Source organism: Cyprinus carpio, chromosome B13, assembly GCF_018340385.1.
Source record: "Cyprinus carpio isolate SPL01 chromosome B13, ASM1834038v1, whole genome shotgun sequence".
NCBI lineage: Eukaryota > Metazoa > Chordata > Actinopteri > Cypriniformes > Cyprinidae > Cyprinus > Cyprinus carpio.
In genome coordinates, this window is record NC_056609.1 from 11,818,168 (window position 1) to 11,839,958 (window position 21,791).

At 35.3% G+C, this 21,791-nt stretch overlaps 1 protein-coding gene across 2 annotated transcripts in view; it reads right to left on the reverse strand.

Moving 5' to 3' along the window:
• LOC109100560 (leucine zipper putative tumor suppressor 2 homolog) overlaps nucleotides 1–21,791 on the reverse strand; it is a 59,338-nt gene that overhangs the window by 25,231 nt on the left and 12,316 nt on the right. The window contains exon 2 of one of the 2 annotated variants that reach the window (XM_042736555.1): nucleotides 10,014–10,104. The gene's annotated coding sequence lies outside the window, so the exon portion shown is untranslated. Of the gene's footprint in view, nucleotides 1–10,002; nucleotides 10,105–21,791 lie in introns of both variants that reach the window. The other variant, XM_042736556.1, reaches the window with a different exon arrangement.

Below are 21,791 nucleotides of genomic sequence, written 5' to 3' on the forward strand. Positions count from 1 at the left end.
TTCTTCTCCTTAGCCCAGGTAAGATGCTTCTGACGTTGTTTCTGTTTCAGAAACTGTTACTTTTCCTGAAGACATCTGAGCGTGGTGACTCTTGGTGCACTGACTCCAGCTTCAGTCCACTCCTTGTGAAGCTCTCCCAAGTGTTTGAATCAGCTTTTCTTGACAGTATTCTCAAGCTTGCAGTTATCCCTGTTGCTTGTGCACCTTTTCCAATGCAATTTCTTCATTCCAGTCAACTTTTCATTTAATATGCTTTGATACAGCACTCTGTGAACAGCCAGCCCTTTTAGTAATGACCCTCTTTGTGGAGGGTGTCAATGATCGTCTTCTGGACCATTGCCAAGTCAGCAGTCTTCGCCATTATTGTGGTTTCAAAGAACAAGAGATACTCGGAATTTATACTGTAGGGATGGTCATTTAATGAAACTCAAATGTAAATATTCTAATATTTTGAGATACTGTATTTTTGACTTTCATGAGCTGTAAGCTTTAAGCAAGTAAGCATGACGTGTTATGTTCCTAACCTACATTCACATGAAGCAGTAAATACAGGGATCCTGACTGAGTGTGGGACTCTCAAGTGAAGTGAAAAAGTGGAATGAGAGGGTTAGAGAAAGACAGACACAGAGAGAGTGAGAGACAGAGGAAAGAGAGCTAATGAAGCATTAGGAACAGATGAGCATCCGAGTGATTAATGGACACTTGCCCTACAGGGAAGTTATCATATGAACATACACTCCACATATACTCACTTAGGGAGACTTAACATGATACTCTCAACCCAAGTGCACACACATATCTCAAAGTACATCCAGCCAACTGCATTCTCCACATAATGCACCAATGCTTACACACACTAGATAGAATTTATAACATGTAATATGGATTACATAATCAGTCTAACTTGTAATCAAATGATTTTACATTTTAAAATACTCAATCAGACTACAGTTACTTTTTATTAATTACATGATAACTGAATATTCACAAAACGGCAGCAAATTAGTCATGAATTAATTACAATTCATTGATTGTCCTTTTTTCCAAGTATTTTATCTTTTAAATGTTACTTTCTGAAAAAGCCTATTGTTTTTATAAGTTTGGAAACTCCAGTTTTGTGGAATTGTGTCTTATAATTATATGGAAAATTGAGAAGCCACATAGCATAAACAAACTAAATATTTAATCTTTAAACTGTTGTATTCTGATTGTTTTTATTTTAAAATTAAAAGCTGATTTTTATTGAACATTTTAGGATTTACTTATCAGCTTTTCATCAACTTTCAGACACCCTGCAGTTCCTTCACAATACCAAGTTTGGGAAACCCTGATCATGTTAAGCGTATTACACTGCATGTTGTTGATAACAAATAATGGAACATATTTTCTTTTTCTTTATATTTTTAGTTCGATATGGTAAACAAGTTAAAAGTAAAATAGGTCAAAGTAAAAAGGTCAAAAGTAATCTAAAAGTAATCAGAGTAGTCAGATTAGAGTACATTACTTTAAATGTCTAATGTAATAGAAAATGTTATTAACTACAATTTTCATAATGTAATTTGTATTCAGTAATGGACAAGTTGTTAGTAATCTGCAAAGAACTGCTTTCAGAATACTATGGACATGCAAACTTTGTTTCTTCCAGTACTGTACTGGTTAAAGCTGTTGTCAGCGGGGTAATGAACAGCTTGATTATGTATGAATGGAGGAAGGGGAATTCTCAGTCCCCCCAAACTTCCCAGTTCTGCTTTCTCTATTCAATTCAGAGGGGAAGAAATGGAACGGAATAGAGTTGGTTAGGAAAGAGAGAAAATTAATGATAGTGAAGGACAAAAGACTGAACAAGAACCTAATCCCCCTTCCACTCCCCACATACACCCACCCACCCACACACACACACACACACTGATTGATGTACACACACATGCAGACGGACACACACAAAATGAGAGGTCCTCAAAACCTCCAACAAAACACTTGACCCCTCATCTACTGAGAGAGAGAGAGAGAGAGAGAGAGAGAGAGAGAGAGAGAGAGAGAGAGAGAGAGAGAGAGAGAGAGACGGGTCAAAAACACAAAACAACTGTTGAGTGGCAGACTGGGGTTGTGCTGGGGGCTCTGAGAGTTTCATCACTAAAATGAGCACAACTCGGCTGAAATCTACAGATTCAGGTGCACATCGCCAGAAAATTTTATATATTCCACACCCTTTGCATGTTCATTTAATAAATATTTAGTCGAGTTTGATTATGTTTTCAGCTGCCAATAAGACAGCTCTGTTTTAACACACTTTATGATGTTTAAAGTCAACATGAAACTGTTTATTTTCTAAAAGCACTCATTGGACATGATTCATCACTATATTTTATTCCTAAAAAAAAGTCTGTCTTTGTAATCTTTGATAAGAATGTATTAACATGCTTGGTCTCAAACCTTGGTGTCACTTTTTTAACCCATTCCCTTCACCCACTTGACACACTAAAACCACATTTCACAAGCCAATTAAATTTTCAAAGTATAAAAACCTGCCCAGCATTTTTTCTTGCTGTATAATCTTAAATATGTCAGATTAAGTAAGTAAAATGGGCTGCAGATGACGTTTCATGTTGACTTTCCCCATTAAAGGGATACTCCACCCCAAAATAAAAATTTTGTCATTAATCACTTAACCCCATTTCGTTCTTAACATGTAAACGCTTCGCTCGTCTTCAGAACACAATTTAAAATATTTTGGATGAAAACCGGGAGGCTTGTGACTGTCCCATAGACTGCCAAATAAGTAACACTGTCAAGGTCCAGAAAAGTATAAAAGAGATCGTCAGAACCGTAATGTTATGAAGCAACAACAATACTTTTTGTATGCAAAGAAAACAAAAATAACGACTTTATTCAACAATTCGTCTCCTCTGTGTCTCTCCGCCTCACTGTAGCGCCATTTTGGAGAATATGAGCTACTGTACACACACAGCTTACGTTCTTCTGTGTCAGCCGCGCTGATGCGGAGGGACACAGAGGAGACGAATTGTTGTGAATAAAATTTTTGTTTTCTTCACGTACAAAAAGTATTCTTGTCACTTCATACCGTTACGGTTGAACCACTGATGTCAGATGGACTATACTGACGATGCTTTTCATACATCTCTGGACCTTGACAGTGTATTTTACTTGGCAGTCTATGGGACAGTCACTAGCCTCCCGGTTTTCATCCAAAATATCTGAATGGTGTTCCGAAGACGAACAAAGCTTTTATGGGTTTGGAACGACATGGGGTAAGTGATTAATGACAAAATTTTAATTTTGGGGTGGAGTATTCTTTTAATCAGTGGATTTAATGACCAGAAATCAGCATGTTTGTCTGAATATACACATTTAAAAAAATATAAATAAATAGTACTTTTATCCAGCAAGGATGCATTAAATTAAACAAAAGTGACAGTAATAACATTTACAATGTTAAAAAAGATTTCTCTTTCAAATAAACACTGTTCTTTCTTCTTGACATATTTAATAAAATAAAACTTTCCATCAAAAATACTTATTGTTTCCACATTAATATTGATGCAGAACAACTGATTTCCACATTGATAATATGAAATGTTTCTTGAGCAGCAAAGTAGCATATTAGAATACTTTCTGAAGGATCATGTGACACTAAAGACAGGAGTAATGATGCTGAAATTCAGCTTTGCCATCACAGGAAATAATTACTTTTTTAAATATATTACAATAGAAAACAGTCACTTTAAATGGTAATAATATTTCACAATATTACTGTTTTTAATGTCTTTTAGATCAAATAAATTCAACCTTGGTGAGCATAAGAGACTTCTTTCAAAAATATTAAAGTTTCATGTTCCATTTCTACATACAGTAATCCTATAGATTTTGCCCTTTAAAATGAGCATAAAAATGTTTTTAAAAATCTGCATTGAATTTAGGGCCTCCTAATGGAGGAACAAATCACAAAATGTATGTTGGATCAGTGAATGATGCCCATGAATCTTTCCTCTTCACCCCCGAAGGGCATGAGAGGAGCATGCAGACAAGATCAACTCCTAGCAGAAGGAAAACATATTTTACCATCTACATGATCAAAGATTGCAGTGTGGAATATGCAGACTAATCTTTGATTAACTTTCTACTGAAGGCAGATTACATAACAAAATCATGGCTTCAGAGAAGGACATCAAATCTGGGATTGTGTATATACACCTCTAGCCCTGAGCTCAGACCCCCCATGATCACAGACCTCCCGTATCACAAAGCACTGAACTTATGCCGAACACATCTGCTGTCATAACACATCCCATACACTCTCCACATACACACCATCAGTGTCAGAAACACGCATTCATACAGAACATCAACATTTACAGTGCCAGAATTGTCACAGAGACACATAAGCAGACTTCATAAACATATACAGAGCCCTGGTCTGAGCTGCTGTAATGAATGGCGTGTAATGAAACTGTATGTGTGAAGCTGCCAGCAGGTCTGAGCACTGCAAGCCAGTCTACTTTTACTGCTCTGCTCTCTGTCATGGAAAAGCAATAAGACCACTGAGGTGATGTGGAGAGGAGAGAAAGATGAGAGGGAGCTCTGTGTCCTTTTTGTGCTTTGTTGAGTGGGAGTGCATATAACAATGTTAAAAAACAGCTTGGGCATGGATTGGAGGACATATGGGCATGATGTACCTCTACCTTTCTACTCAATCCCCCATGAGTGGACGTCAGCTCTACAATGCATGTGGAAAGACAACAAGCAAGGCTTAGGTCTAAAACCAAAGAGGTGTGTAATACCTGGTATCCATCATCACAACACTCATTGGCTGACAGCACCCCAATAATAGGGGAAGAAAACATCTAAAACGTACAAAATTACAAATATGAATTCCTGAATATCTCAAGGATGTTTCCTGAGATTACACAGACAATGTGATTAAAAACAGAGCAAGCAGAAATTCTTTTCAGCTCATGAATCATGTAGAGTTCTCAAATTTTTTTCCAGTCAAAATTCAAAGATACTGATATGAACTCAAATATTTCTCAGAAAAAAACTTCTGGAAAGGATAAATAAAATACTATTATTATTATTATTATTATTATTATTATTATATAGATAATAATATTTAAATAATATTAAACATTATTTTTATTTAAACTTTATAAATGTTATTATTATTATTATTATTATTATTATTATTATTATTATTATTATTACCCCTAAATCACATTTATAAAATATGGAATATTATAGAACATTTTTTCATCAAAATCTAAAATAAAATAATAATAATATTAATAATATTAATAATATTAATAATAATAATAATAATAATAATAATAATAATAATAATAATAATAATAAGTAGTAGTAGTAATAGTAGTAGAAGTGTTTTTGCTTTTATTAATAATAAAATAAAAAACACATTACTTTTTATTGTATTTATAAGAATAATAGTGTATGCATAATTATCAACCTTATAACTATAATGTTTTATTATTACACAAAGCTGATATTTAAATTATACATAACTAAGCACTCTATTAAGTTTCCTTTAGCAATGAAAGAGTAACGTCTGAGCAATATTTTATTTTGGACACTGCTGTCAAAGAAAATTAAATAAGGGGATAAATATCAAGACAGATGTCAGAAACACACCTGTTCCTGGCACCGGCTGTAAAACCCAAGAGCTGCCCATGCTGTTTTATGGGTGTAAAGGGTCAAGTGAGGTCAAAGGTCGAAAGACCAGCGTTTTAAAATAGTACATGAGTTTGTGGTCTCAGTCACGACATGACCTCAGGTGTAAATGCCAAACATAGCATCACAATTAGCAAAGGTCACACTGACAAAAATGAGATAATGTCTTCGAATCGTGAAAACGTTTTTGCAGAGAGAGTCATAGGCTTTCATCTGCTGATCATGCCTCAGCACACTTTAACAGTGTATTTAAAGAATAACAGATTTCTTCAAAAGAATATAACAGCTACAGATAGTCTATTGCATAGTTAGTCATCTTTGCTATGGGAGAGCTGCTAACATAAGCACTGAAAGATGTTTTACACAGACAGTTATTTCCCATAACTAAACAAAAGTGATTCATCAGACTATGGAGAGAGAGAGAGAGAGAGAGAGAGAGAGAGAGAGAGAGAGAGAGAGAGAGAGAGAGAGTAGGGGAAGGCAGAGGGCAGTTAGCCATCTGAAGCTTCTTGTGTCATTCAGGAAAAAGGTTACAAATCGCTGAGGGGCACAATATCACTGCTCTGGTTTTATAGGACAGAGGAAAGGGGGGTAACATGTGGGGTCTTTAAATCTGTGCACACACAAATCTTAGGCCTGCCCTGCACTCTCTCAGTAAATCTAAGCAGGAGAGAGGTGGGAGCAGGCAATGTGTCAGAGACTCTTTACTCTGCCTGTCTTTTCATTCATTTCCCATTAACTCCCAGCATGCTCGCTGTTTATGTTCCGCTGGCATGGGAGGGTCAGACCAGCACTGCCAACACAGCAGCAGGTCCCAGTGTAAAATGCTATGAGAATGACATGGTTTGATGAGACACACATTGATTGTATGAGAATATCTCTGGCGAACATATCCATGTAACACCACCCAAAAATTACATGAAACATTTTACAAAATATGGAAATTGTTTGAAAGACATTATTACTAAACTTTTACTCAACAATAAATGCTTTCTATTAATCAAAGTATCATGGTTTCAAGAATAATATTACACTGATGAAAACATTTCAACATTGATATTATAAGAATTGATTCTTAATCAGAAAATCAGCATATTATACTGATTTCTGAAAAGGATCATGTGACACTAAAGGCTGGAGTAAGGATTGCTGAAAATTCAGATTTAAAAAAAAATATGTATTCAAAACAAACAACGGTTATTTTAAACTGTAATAATATTATCCAATATTACTTTTAGTGTATTATGAATTGGTTATTGTATTTTAAAGTTTAAAATAAATGCAGCCTTGGTGTGCTTCTTTTAAAAAACGTGTCATAGTAATAATGTCATAATACAAAAACTCTTATGGCTCTAAAATCAAGAGGTTTCATAAGCTAAATAAATAATAAAAAAAATTATACTGTATGTTCCTATCATTTTTCTACCTCTGTACCAATAAGAAACCATTCGTGTATCTCTGGAAATATTCGTAAAAAATAAAATCCATTAAAAACACAAAGTCTGGTCAGTAACTAAGCCTTTGATGCCATTTCTACCACAGAGAGGAAGAGAGGTCAGTCTCCTGAAGGAAACAGACAGCTGCTAAGACGAGTGTGAGCATAGATTGAGAGCTGCAGGGGCGGAGCAGCTGGTTAGACCACACACACATACACAAAACACAAAGTCCTGAATAACTGCCAGTCATGTGCTCAAACTGCATACTAACCAGATGAGCGGAGCCAAAAGGGGTCAAATCTGTAATCTGAACAAGGGCACTCTCCTGGTTGTGATTTCACCACAACCATGGTAGTGCATCAAAAACATGGTATTACTATAGTGCCATGTTCAAAAATCTATTGTCAATAATAAATCCCATCCTCCAAACCCTGCCCTCTGACCCTTACAGCCCCTCCCATCTAGACTCTGCTCGGCCAGTATCCATGCCACTGTCACACTCGGCACTGGTCATCCATCATGAACCTGACCCCCATACAAAATACACTTCAAAGTGCTGGATGGGACCTTTATTCAAATTTCCCTGTGGGGTAAAAACTCAGCCAGACACATATTCATGACATTAATCAATGTCCAGGCTCCCGCAGAAGCAATAATCAGCTGTGACAGCGAGGAAATGCTTGTTCCCACTGAGTACAACTTTGCTGATGCCTGTAAAATTGACATCAACACAATTTTTGCAGATTATTATGTTTATCTTAGTCAGTTGAGTTTCAACAGATTTAAAGCAGTCACTCACTTTATCATACAGTGGTTTTGCTGTTTTCTAACCAGGTGTCACCTGGCAAGATTTTTACATGTAATCCATCTGTATACAGTACACTGAAAACCTGTGCAACAAGAACCATGAACCAAAACACTAGTGACGGCTGTGTTCGAAACACCACTTTGTGAAGCTTCAATATGTTTACGAATCACTTATTTCTAATCAGTGATTCAGAGCAAATATCAAAATGAAAGGGATAGTTCACCCAAAAATTTATTTTATTCTGTCATTAATTACTCACCCTCATGTTGTTCCAAACCTGTGAGGCCTTTGTACATCTCTGGAACACAAATTAAGATATTTTTGATGAAATCCGAGAGCTCTCTGACCATGCATAGACAGAGAGGCAGTAAGGACATCGATAAAACAGTCCATGTGACATCAGTGACTCAACTTAAATTTTGCGAAGCTACAAGAATAATTTTTGTGCACAAAGAAAAGAAAAATCAGCATTGTTTATGTTCAGGAAAGAATTGTTAAATAAATTATGTTATTTTTTGTTTTCTTTGTGAACAAATATTATTCTCATAGCTAAAATTGAAGTTGAGCCACTGATGTCACATGGACTGTTTTAATGATGTCCTTACTATGTTTCTGTCAGGTCAGAGAGCTCTCGGATTTCATCAAAAATATCTTAATTTGTCTTACGGGTTTGGAATGACATGACGGTGAGTAATTAATGACAGAATTTTCATTTTGGGGTTAACTATCCCTTGAACTTGTACATCATTTCAGCAAACAAGGCTTCTTTGGACACCATTTCAAAGAGCCTAAATATTTACTGATATCATAGATTAGTAAATATGTAATTTACTAATATCATAGATTACACTGAAATACACTTTAATGTAAACACTCACAACTGTTTTGAAGAACATGTCATTAAACACTGTAAAAGCATGTTTAAAGACATTTTCTTCTAAACAATTGCAAGTGTTCTCGTTACATTTACAGTCCAGCAGAGTTCCTCAGCGTGCAAACTGTCGAGCACTTCAAGTGAATCATTTTGCTAAGGAATTGGTTCACTTAATTCAAAGTTCTGAAAAGCCTTGTTTCACTACCGTCACTGCACAGCTAAGCCTAAATCTCAGAGACCATTGGTGCCAACAGTTTGTTCTCTTTTTTAGCACTTTTTGTGGCCACATGTGACTAATTTGTTGCCCTGTTTTAATTTAGCTAACCATGGCCATGACTGAACTAAAACAAGGGAACAAATTATACTAATTCACAAATTTGTTCCCTCACTTTAATTTAGTTAAATATTTCCACAATTACATAAAAAGAGTATACTAATTCGCTAAGTTGTACTAATTTGTTTACTTATGTTAATTTTGTTTAATCATGGACACAAATAATTAACTTAAATGAGGAAACAACAAGGCTACAATAAAATAAGCAAACAAATCAATAGGTCACAGAAACAAACTCTTAATTTGTGGCCATGATAACTTGTTTTTTTTTTCTCTGCATGTCATGTGCAGGGGTTCATACTTGCTAAACATATACATTGTATTTTCATAACTTTCTTGACACCTCTGCAAACTACATGCTTTTTACGGTTTTCATTGTGGAATCTGTCAATATATGTTTCTTACCTTACATAATCAGTTCTCATCCATGTTTGATGTTTAATAAACATGAAAATATTGAATATACATGAAGAGCTGTACTGTGTTCCATGGAGATGTTAGTATGGCTACCAAGTATGACTACTGTCAAAAGTTACATCACCTAATTAATATTTACGAGAAGGGTGATAAGATTTATAATGCATTCCCTTACCTTTTCAGATCCTTCACCCTAATCCAAGTCAACTCTGAGTGCATTTTCATCATGCTTTACAGATCATTAGCTTTTAGTACCTTTAATTAACTGAGCCTAATTAAAACGAACACGTTAAGAGGTAAAAGTTATGACACTGATGGCAGGGTCCATTAAAGCCTGCTTGTTCTGTATGGCTGGGCTAAATGACTGATGGAAATCATTTCCATATGACATGTCTGTTTCTCCAGAACTGACAGCAAGGATAGAGAGACATACTTTTGTCTTACCTTGCACAAAGGCCCAGAGAATGCTGCAGAGACCCAGGATGGATGGAGACTTTACACATCCCCAGAGTCCCACCTCTGCTCACACACACTCCTGCAGGGATACACACACATACACAGGTTCAGGTGAAGTTCTGGAGCATGCAAAACACATTCACCAGAGGAAAGCTGAGGGAAAATTCATAATTACTATTAAAAAGTTCCATATGTCTAGTAAAAACAATAATAAAGTATAAGAGAACATCTAGAGAGCCTCTACCATCTGTTCATCTCTACAAGCGATACGACTGAGTTCAAGTATGCATACTGTATGTCACACACCTGGTATGGAGTATTAGTTGCATGGTGTCAAGGTGAAAAGCCTGTTATTATGTTACCATGAAAGCATGATAAGGTCATGGCTTTCTGAGGGGCCAGTGGTTTTTCTTTCTTTGTATTTGGCTGTCAGACAGTGAGTTCACATGGGTCTCAGTGGACATAAAGCCAAGAGAGATTGCATTTTGTCAAGTACAGTATAATCTGTGCAAGTTTCCAGTTGCTCAAACTGAAATTTCTCCTCCGTACATGTTATATCTGAGTGGAGTGGAAGAGCACACTGCCCCCCACTGGATACCAACCAACACTACCTCTGTGTGAGAAACTATAATAATAACTAATATAAAACTTAGCCACTTTGACTCAGGGCTTTTTAGACATCCTGAATTTGGAAGTAAATGAACTTAGAAGAGCAGAAACACTCTATGCACAGATGTTTGTCACATATGATACAACACGCTGAAACTCATTTCTTCCATGTCCATACTGTAAGTGTAGCCTACTGTATGAATGAAACAAAAAGTCTAATGTAATGTTTTTTAAGTGTGCAAAATCTGAAAGACTACGGTACACTACAGTTACTTTACAGATCCTTTTGTTGTTGTTGTTGCTGTTTTTGAAAGAAATCAGTACTTTATTCAGGAAGTAAGCATTAAATCGATCATAAGTGACAGTAAAGACACATTTACAATGTGAAAATAATAACTAAAAAATACATTTAAATAAATGCTGCTCATTTTAACTTTATATTTTAAAAATCCTGTAAAAAATATCATGGCTCACACAAAATTCTTGCATGATACAATTTTTCCCAACCCCAAACTTTTGAAAGGTATACCATATCCATATAGCATACCACACCATATCCATATAGTATAAATCCAGTGTACAAACTCAGCACACTGGAGAAAAAGGGATTCAAACCTGCTACACACTCATTTACTAAATAAATAAAAAACTACAACCGCAATACTTGCTCATAATTGCACAGAGGGATATGATACGACCACTGGGTTTACCCATAGTCTTCTATGGTTGAATCTGCAGGATTGTCCTCTCTCTACCCTTATACACTTAAGCAGGAATGCTAGTTACTGTTTACTCTGGTTTTAATAAAACCAGTGAAGAATGAAGTGGAGATTAGAGAGGAATGTGTCTATGGTTATCTCTTCTCTTCAGTAATCGACAGTCTCATCTAGTGTGTGCTACCCCTTCTAAAGTGGGTCACATCTACATGGGCTGCCAGCCATGCACAAACACACACTAACCCACACATACATTCAACTGCGTGACACACGTGGAGAGGAGAGGGGAAACGGTGGATCACACGTGCCTGAGCCTGTCTGCTTCACAGAAAGGGGGAGTGACTGGGAAAATAAAGGGGGTGAATGGAGGTCTAAGACAGTTAAATATAAAACACAAAGAACACTGGTGTGGAAACTATTTTTAAACCGCAGCTTTCCAAGTTACATGAAAGTTGTTAGCTACAGCACAAGTTACTAACAAAAGTAGCTTACTATTTTGTAGGGGCAGTATTATAAGAAATACACGAAACAACTGTGGACTCAAAATATATGAAAAATATATAAAAATATATTCCTGTGATGGCAAAGCTGAATTTTCAGCATCATTACTCCAGTCTTCAGTGTCACATGATCCTTCAGAAATTATTGTAATATGCTGATAGCTGCTAAAGAAACATTTCTTATTATTATCAATGTTGATAACATTTGGGCTGCTTCTTTTTCAGGATTCGATGAAAAGAAAGTTAAAAAATAACAGTGTTTGTTTGCAATAGAGATAGAGATCTTTAGTAACATTTTAAATATATTTAATGTGTCATTTAATCAATTTAATGTAACCTTGCCGACTAAAAGTAAACTTTTTTTTGCTAAAAAAATAGGACCTAAACACATCATGAGAGAGAATAGTTGAGTGTGTTTGATTATTTGTGTGTGCAACACAATGAGACTTATGAAAACAGCTGAACCACTGTCATGCTACTGAAATTGTTCTGTACAGAACACTATTATGTATAATGGATTCTTAAATAACTTTCATTCTGACTCATATGCTCCTGCTCTCTCTTATCGGCCACACAGAAACATAAACACATTGTGCATTAATTAATCACAGAGCCACTGTCTGCAAACTGATACAATATGGCTCATTGATTTTGCCATGACCTCAACTGGCCTGTCGGAGATAAATGTATGCCTGTTAATTGGACCAGCTCCTTGGTGTCAAGTTGCTCTACTATCGTTCAAGCAGATTCATTTCCGTCTGAAAAACAGGCTCTAGTTCCTGACAATAAAAGCGCAATAAAATTACTTCCTGAACTGATACAAGATACAGAGGATGTGACTGACAGGAGACAGTTTAACAAAGGTCACCTGTAGTGCAATGGTGACATTGTGCCATGGTGCTCAATCCCTGAGAAAAAGCCCCCTAATTGAACTGAATGTGCTCAAAAAGCATATTATCCAAAAACCTGTACTTGCAAAAATACAATATTAATATTAATAACTTTTTATAGTGCACTTTGTATTAATATCAGATTAAAAGTACATTTTAAATCATTGTTTTATTAATTTTTTATTATCCTTTAAAGAAGTACATTTATTTTGATGTGTTGACCAACATAATAAATCATATGTAAAGTGCTTGATTATAATTTAAACTCTAGTTTTAAAGTATTTCAGTTTACCATAAATGCTTGTCAGTACATTCAGCAGTACACTATAACCATATTTCAAAGACAATAGAAGAATGAAATTACATATTATGTTGTCCTTAAGTCTGACTTAAGTTAAAGTTCAACTAATTGCAATTAAAATACATTTAAATTAAATTATTTTCATTTATTTTCCATTAATATACAGTTAAGTGTCCAAAACATTATATTCAGTTCACACTTAAATACAGTATATTCTTTTAAATTATATTATTTCTGTAAGTTCTCTAATAAATATGCTATAGTGTTTTCACTATAACTTTCACTATAACTTGTCCACTAAATTCCAACTCATCTAAACCCATAGAATGTATTATAGACTTTCATATGCAAAGAAAAATAATGAAATCTAAAATATTATTTACTAAATATCTTTCCTTCTGCACTAGTTTTTAAGTTACAGATCTTCTTTTTTCTTTACTTAATATGAGTTTGCGACACTTCCTGCTGCTTGCAAATACTGTTAACGTATCGCAAATAGCAGATGGTACATTTGAATGGTGTTTTTTTTTTTTTTTGTTGTTCTTTTTGGATCTTGACAGCTACTGGTCACTATCCACTTTTATTATATGTAAAAGAGTGGAAATTTTGCTACTGTAGATAGTTATGAGTTATATGCAAAGAAAAATATGTGTTTCACTAAGCGCTCTGTAAATGACGACAGTTTCCATTTGTGGGTGAACTATCCTCTTTACATTCTCCCCATTAACCTTACAGTGTCTGGCTGTTCCTCACCTGCTCCCGCAGGCAAATGTACTGTTAGATGAGGTAAATGTGTATCTGACCCATTCTGGGCCCAGCGAGAAAGAGAGAGAGCCTGCAGGGTGACAGATGGCGAGGGCCAAGCGTCAGTCACTCCTCCACCACCACCTCCTCTCTGACCCCTTCATCCCTCCTTCCAGACTAGGACACAGCTCCATCTCTACCATCATTTTCCCATCCCTGAGAACCACGCATAAGGATACACAGCAGGACAATACAAGGCCAGCCGTGCACCACAACACAGACGCTGACTGGCTCGCTTTGACCTCTTAATTCATGGACTGGGAGCTGTGAGGGGTTATGGGGCACCTCCACATGGAGAGAAGCGGCCTGGGGTCACAGACTGGCCTCAATTAATGCTGATCTGAGGATTATGAACTCTAATGAGTCCAGACTGCCACTAGTTATAAAACTTTCTTCAGTTATTGGATAAAAAAGTGGTTGAATACAGTAAAAAGTACAGTATACAGTAATATTGTGAAATATTATATTTTAAAATAACTATTTTCTATTTTAAAATATTTTAAAATGTAATTTATTCCTGTGATGCACAGCTGAATTTTCAGCATCATTACTCCATTACTTCAGTGTCACATGATCCTTCAGAAAATAGTTAATATGCTGATTTGCCTGTCAAGAAACTAAGTGCTAATTAATATTTCTGTGGATATTTTTTTTCATCCTTGCTGAATGAGATATTAATTTCTTAACCATAAGCAAACAAATAAATACCTACAAACATACATAGTGACCCTAAACTTGTGAATGACAGGATAGGAAAATATGACCTACACCAGGGGTCCAAAAGAGAATTATTTATTTATTATTAAAATATAATATATTATTAAAATAATGCAAAACAGAGAAATTTTAAGCAAGGCATGTGGGTGGAAAATGTTTATATTCCCTAATAAGAGAAAGACCGAACAGAACCTATTTCAGGTATGAGGAAAAACTCAACTGTGGATTTGTGCTGTTTTTTTTTATTTTTGTCACAGAGAAAGGGATTACTGTCCAACTTGCACTGCTTCTGAGCTTTGGGATGGTATTAGTGTTTTAATTTTCATAAAACTAACAACTGAGCCACATTTGCTGACCTCTGACTGCAGCCTTGCAATTTGGTTCAGGGACAGGATGCTCTCATAAGCATCTTTTTTTTTTTTTTTTTTTTTTTGTCATTGCTTGTAATTAGTTTTTTATTCTTATTTAATCACTGACTGTTTACATGTCTTCATTGAGCTTGAGTTTTAATTTTATTTTATTTAGGCTAGTAGTAGTTTTTTGTGGTACTGACACCGGTAAAAAGAATTATGAAATTTCTATGGTATCAAAAAATTTGATATCATAAAGCCCTTATTTAAAGCAAAAATAGCTATATTATGATATATATCATTACTCATATTGTGATATAAGATTTTGGTCATATCACCCACTCACTGCAGTAATGATGCTAAAAATTCAGCTTTTATATCACAGGAATGATATATACTGATGTATATATAGTATATTTCTTCTCAAAAAAAAAAAAAAAAAAAAAAACCAGAAACACACAGACACACATTCAAAGGCTTACATTTCTCAGCTGAAACTCTGGATTATGACAGCAGCAAGCTGTACTCTCTTCTACAGGCGTACTTTAGATTGTCAGTGTCAGTAACCGAACGGCCCACAGCAGTTGATTAATGCCGTTAATCTCCACGGCTGTCTCATTAAGCGGCTGTAATGGGTCTAACAGCAGCACAGTGGTGTCAAAGTCATGCAGCGTCTTCCATCATCTCAGAGACGACTCAAGGACACACAAGAGCTCAGCTCTGATGTGAGTGATGCTCAGCGCTCAAGCGCACATCTGCCAGTCCTGTGGTTAAGATGCTTACAAACCTCTAATATGACTCTCAGTGTCAGTGTCCTGACAACTTCAAATGCTGTTTCTCACAGCTGTACATCTGCAGTTATACTTGAGTTCCTAAGGGACTGCATGTGACCATGGAGGCTTCCACTATAGTACTTTTCTGTCTTCTGTCTCTGTCTTTTCATTTTTAACATGATCACTGCAGAGACACCTCACATTAAGTCCCAAGACAGCCACGATTTAAGCATGAAGGACACAGCTGCCTGAGAGAGTGTTACATAACAGCCTTATAACACCAACTGAGAGATTTCTCATCTCTCTGTTCTGCTCACTCATTACTATTTGTAGTCTCAAAATAACAACAACAGAAAAAATATCTCACTAATTCGTAATGCAATTGTAACCCTATATTCTGCATGATAAGTGAAAGCAGTAAATCTCAGATTTTCTATATTTTGTGTCTAGAATTGTTTTCCAGGAAAGTAAAAGCAGCTTTGTTGTCCTAATGCTCTGCTGTCTGTCCTAGTTTCCAATGCGTTCATTGTGCAAGCACACATACATAAAAGATGATTTGCTGCTTCAATTTTTTTCAGTTTGATTTGGTAGCAGACAACACTTGAGCTAGAACAACCCCACAAAGCTCACGTTCTCCCTGTGAGAGAACAATGTGTTTTAAGAGACACTGTGAAAGAATCAAATATGCAACAGTAAGAAAAAACACTAAGTGATTATATTTTATGCATCTTGAAGTGCTGACTTTCACAAAAAACATGAGGCAAATACACACAAGACAAATATTTACACTGGATTAACAGAACACAAGCAAACAGAAAACATTAATATGACAAATAAAATAGTGTTGACAATATATTATATAATCATCATGACATACTATAGAGCAGGGGTGGCCAACCCTGCTCCTGGCGATCGACTGTCCTACAAAGTTCAGCTCCAACCCTAATCAAACACACCTGAAGCAACTAATTAAGGTCTTCAGGCTCACTTAAAAATTAAAGGCAGGTGTGTTTGATTAGGGTTGAAGCTAAACAATGCAGGACAGTCGATCGCCAGGAGCAGGGTTGAGCACCCCTGCTATAGAGTATTAAATATATTTGTGTTTTATTAGTACAGCATCAGAATTTGACTTAATTACAAATCATTTTTGCCTGAAATCAGGTATTTTAGAATCACTGCGATACTATTACATTTTTTATCAATACATTGAATTAGTTTTTGTATTTCCATTTTTATTCTAATTTGTTTGTTTTAGTAATTTTGTTGTTTTTCTTTTCTTTTTTTTTTTATAAATTTTAATTTCAGTTGTAATTATTTTTGTAGTTAAAGATAAACTAAATTAACATTGACCTACATGAAAATGAGAAATATTGCCTTGATAATCAAGTCTAAGTTTTTTATATTTTATTTTATTTCAGGTGAAGTTTATTTTATTTTAAGTAACGAAAATGTTTTATGTGTATGGCTTTAGATTTAGTTAATAATAACTCTGCCTGAAACTAAATTTTCATATTTAATTGTACTCAAGAACTAAAAAGTAGCTTAAGAGCATAAAGAAATCAAGAAAAAATACTTTTCTCATTGAAAGTATCTTTGCTGCACAAACCCTGCAAAGCATTTATTTAATCTCATGTCAGGAGTATTTCTGATTCTTCATGATATATGTGGAAAATAAGACTCATATTGTCACGAATTTGAGGGAAAATATTGAAGCAGTTTTGTTTGTCTACTAAATATTAGGCTGCCAGTCATTAACATTTTATCTGTATTAATCACACTGTTATAAATGCAGTTTCCGAGAAGCGGTAATTTGAGATGGAAAGAAGCTGTCCTTTAATCACAAGAAGTTTCTTAACAATCTAAGGCTCTAAGACTCACAGACACTATTTTTCCTTTGAAATGTAATAGCTTAGGAATATAAATATTCAGTACAAATTCCCATAAATAGTACTTTTAGATTTACTCAGCACCTCTCTCCATTCATTAGCGCTCCAAAGGGATTCAGGTTCTTAAATACTAGCAAAAATAGCAGTTCAGCCTCAGACCACAAGAGGGAAGAGAACTGAGAATGAGAGACTAGAACTTCAGAGGTAAAGTTCAGTGGTAAAGTTTTTATTAGTGGTAAAATTGATAAATAAAGACCAAACAATTCCATTGTAAGAATATTGACCACTCTAAAGAATGGATTATGAGGGTAGATAAAATGTTATAATAATTGTGTGGAAAAAAAGTGCACAATTTAGGAGGATTTTTCCTCTAAGCTGCTCCAAAAATTCCTTCAGTTAACCTCGAACATCATTCTTGATGAGGGAACAGAACTCAAAATGTTCAAAATGAGCAGCTTCTCTTAACATCCCCGCCTGTCAAATAACCCTAAGATAATTTTCTCACAAATTCCATCTGCCTCTCCATTCTCACTCCCTCCATCCAGCTCTCTCAAACTCCTTCTTTCTCTTACTCATTTTGCTGAAAGGAAGAGGGAGTGAGCAAACAGGGCCAAGGAGCAGTTACACAGATCTCAGATTTGATATTCATGCAGCCATTCAATAGTTTGCTTGAATTGAAGAATTTGTTGTTGTAGGTCGAGTCACACAGAAACAAAAGAGGGACAGAGGAGAGCAGCCTATGCAGTACAGTATTTCAGTATTACAGTAAGTTAGTATGTAATGATTAAACACGTTCATTCATTTTCTCATTCTTAAACACCCCTGGTTTGCTTTGAGATCACATCAGAGTTGACACTGAGAGCAGGTATTGGCCAATGACTCAGCCCATACATCTGTTTTGACTTCTCATCTGGAGCAAAAAAATGAGCAGTATTTGTCTGGGCACAAAGTTAAAGAACAGACAGGACAGCACTGCTGAACTGAACTGGGCTCTGAGTTGTTTGGGCTTTTATTCTAACTTTGCCTTCCAAACTGAACAATCAGAGCCTTGTATAATCCACTTTCACTGTAATGAGTCTTCCAAGACTTCATAACCGCCCCACTGACTCAATTTACAATATTAATGGACATTTGATTGGAATAGCCACAATTTGGCAGCCAAGTATCTTATAATAAGACATTTTATTTGAAATGCAGTCTGTCAGACCTCTCAATTAGTGACCTTAGTCTTCGTTTAAATAACACAGTCTAGATCTAAGTGCCTCCAAAAGCCAAATAAGCATCACATCCTCCTATCAGAAAGCGGAAGTGTACATCAGCCAAGACTGAAACGAGATTACAGTATATTACACAGATTTTATGCCACAAACTCAGTGGGGAGGGGAGAGATTAGCTTTTTTTAAATAACTTTAAAAGCAATATATAACGCGTAACCTCAGTAAATCCTTGAATGTGTCTCTGTGGGCGTACTCCTGAAAAATGACTGCCATTGGACCATGTTGAAACACACTGTGCAGACTGTGCAGAAACACAGTGGTATCCAAACATTCAGTCAACACAAACGCGAACAAAAGACTGCATGAGTGCGTGTTATTAACGATCATTTTTCAAAAATGTTTGAGGTAAACATCAACATTAGATGGTTTCATCAAAACATATTATATTTTTAACAAAAACATGCTGTGAATATTCAAAACAATGCATTCCTCTGAAGCTATTCTGGAAATAAAACACTGCAAACTAAACTCTTTTCTTCTAGTGGGCAAAACTCTGTCCAATAAGATATGTTACAAAACCTCAGTATTCATCATTCTCAATATCATCAGATAACAACTTGAATTAACTAACTGACAATAACAAATGACACAACTACTATAAGCACATCCATTTGTCAAAAAATGTAAACTACTCAGCAATATATTAAAAGCTGGATATATAGAACATTCTATTTGACCTGCATATATACAGTACATTCATGTAAAGCAATACATATTAAATAGCAAATCTCAGCTGTCTCATTGTTTATTGTCACAAAACATATATATGTAAAGTTGGAAATACAGCACAGTATTATAACCAACTATGTTCGCACACATACAGTATGCTCCCTTAAAGTGAAATACATTAAATCACAAATCTCAGCAGCCTGATTTTTATTTCATAGCAAACTATACCTATCGCTCAGCTCTTTACATAAAGGTAAATATGTACGAATGTCCAACTATATCTGCCATATACTTTAGAACACTATATAGCATATCTCAACCATTTGATTGCTTAATTTGTCGAAAATGTACTAAGGTACATTATCACTCAGCTCTAATCTTCTAATTGCGACATCATGATTTTTTTTCTGTAAAGCTGCTTGTGAACTGTGTATTGTGAAATGTGCTATATAAATAAAATTGACTTGACATTCAGATAAATGCTTGCATAAAGCATGCAAATGACTTTTCGTTTCATTCTTGGTGTCAACAGACATGTACGTTTCATTTATTTGTCAACATTTTTCGGTTACGCAAAAACTGTCACATAAAGGAGGCATCTACACTACCAGTGTTATGATGGCACAGAGGATGATGGTAGTTTACACACATGAAACCAGATGTCTGTAAAGGCAGACAACAGAGGAATGCCCCTTCCAAAGGGCTCTTTCAGCGTCTGTTTCCAGCCCAGACTAGACTGTTTCCTGTGCTGGAGTTTCAGGATGAGGTGGTGTTCTCTCTCTCCTCTCCTCCAGCCCCAAGGGCAGAAAACAAACAAGGCCAATGAAGTCATCTGCCTGAGTGCCCTACAGGAGGCCTTCAGTTTCCCTGACAGAGCAGGGGGAGAGGAAAACGTGCGTCTTTCTGTATGTGTGTTTGAGAGAGTGAGCCACTGAAAGGCCAAAGGTTAAAACAGACTGCTCTAGTAAGCATTAGAGGACAGAAGTCCATGTGTCTCAACAAGATGCATGTAGGAGCAACGCTGATGAAACTTCAGAGAGATACAGGATGCATTGTGCAGCTCAGGTGAATGCATGAAACACTGATGTCAGCTTTGTCTCTCTCAGTGCATAATCTCTGTAACAGATAGAGAGCTCTGTGAGATCAAAGCTATGATGATATTGCTGCGTTACTGCTGTCAAACACAGGATCTGACATATGAATAAACATGCAACGATGTGCAGCCATCCGAAATAGTCACAGAATCAAGACTAATGACTTCATGACTTGCGTGAGGTGATCTTAAAAAAAAAACAGCATGGTACAACAGAAATGAAATGAATGCACAGGTGAAGCAGCAAAAATGACTCTTTGGAGCACTTAAAAAAGTGGTGAAAAAGAGGAAGACAAGGAGAAATAGATGGGCCAAGGAGCATATATTGCTATCTTTTCCCTCTGGGATCATGGATTCCCTCAGGATATGCAAGGCTGCATGTTTAGTGCTTTTATAGAATAATGAGCTAGTGATAAAGAGCTTTTGTTTTGTGTTTTTATCCACATTCATAAAACAAGGGAGCTTACTGTATTAAATAAGGAAGCCTTTGTATGTGTGTATGAATATAAGACAACAACATTTTTTTGCATTTACATTTCTGTAGATTTGTTTTCTGATGCTGTTTCAAGCCATATAATTGTATGTACGAAGTCTGAAAGCGAGTGTTGCATGTCATATCACATTAAATATCAAATCATTTTTAATTATTCACACAACTCTATTTAAGACACAGTATACAGAAAACTATTTATATTAAATTAATATTTTCATACAGCTAGCAACACTATTTATTAACTCAATTACAATAATTATTTTTATTTATACATTTTTTTTGTATAAGGCTTTTTTCTTTAAAAATTACCCTAAAATATTCAGTGCATACTGTACATGACCAAGCAAAATGCCTTGTTTTCCAGTAAAAATCCAACTTATTGTATTGTTGAATAAAACCATTTTTGTTGATTTAAATAAAACTGAAAAATTAAATTTAAAAAAATGTAAAAAAATTAAAAAGCACTAAAATTACTAAAACTGAAATAAAAATAAATTATAAATACAAAAAATTTAAAAACTGAAAACTAACAAAAATGACAAAATCATATAGCAAAATAACCAAAAACTTAAACTATAAAAAAATGAAAACTAACAAAATGACAAAATCACATAGCAAAATAACCAAAAATATAATCAAAACAATACTATAATAATACATAAATATGAATTAAAAAGATGCAAAATAC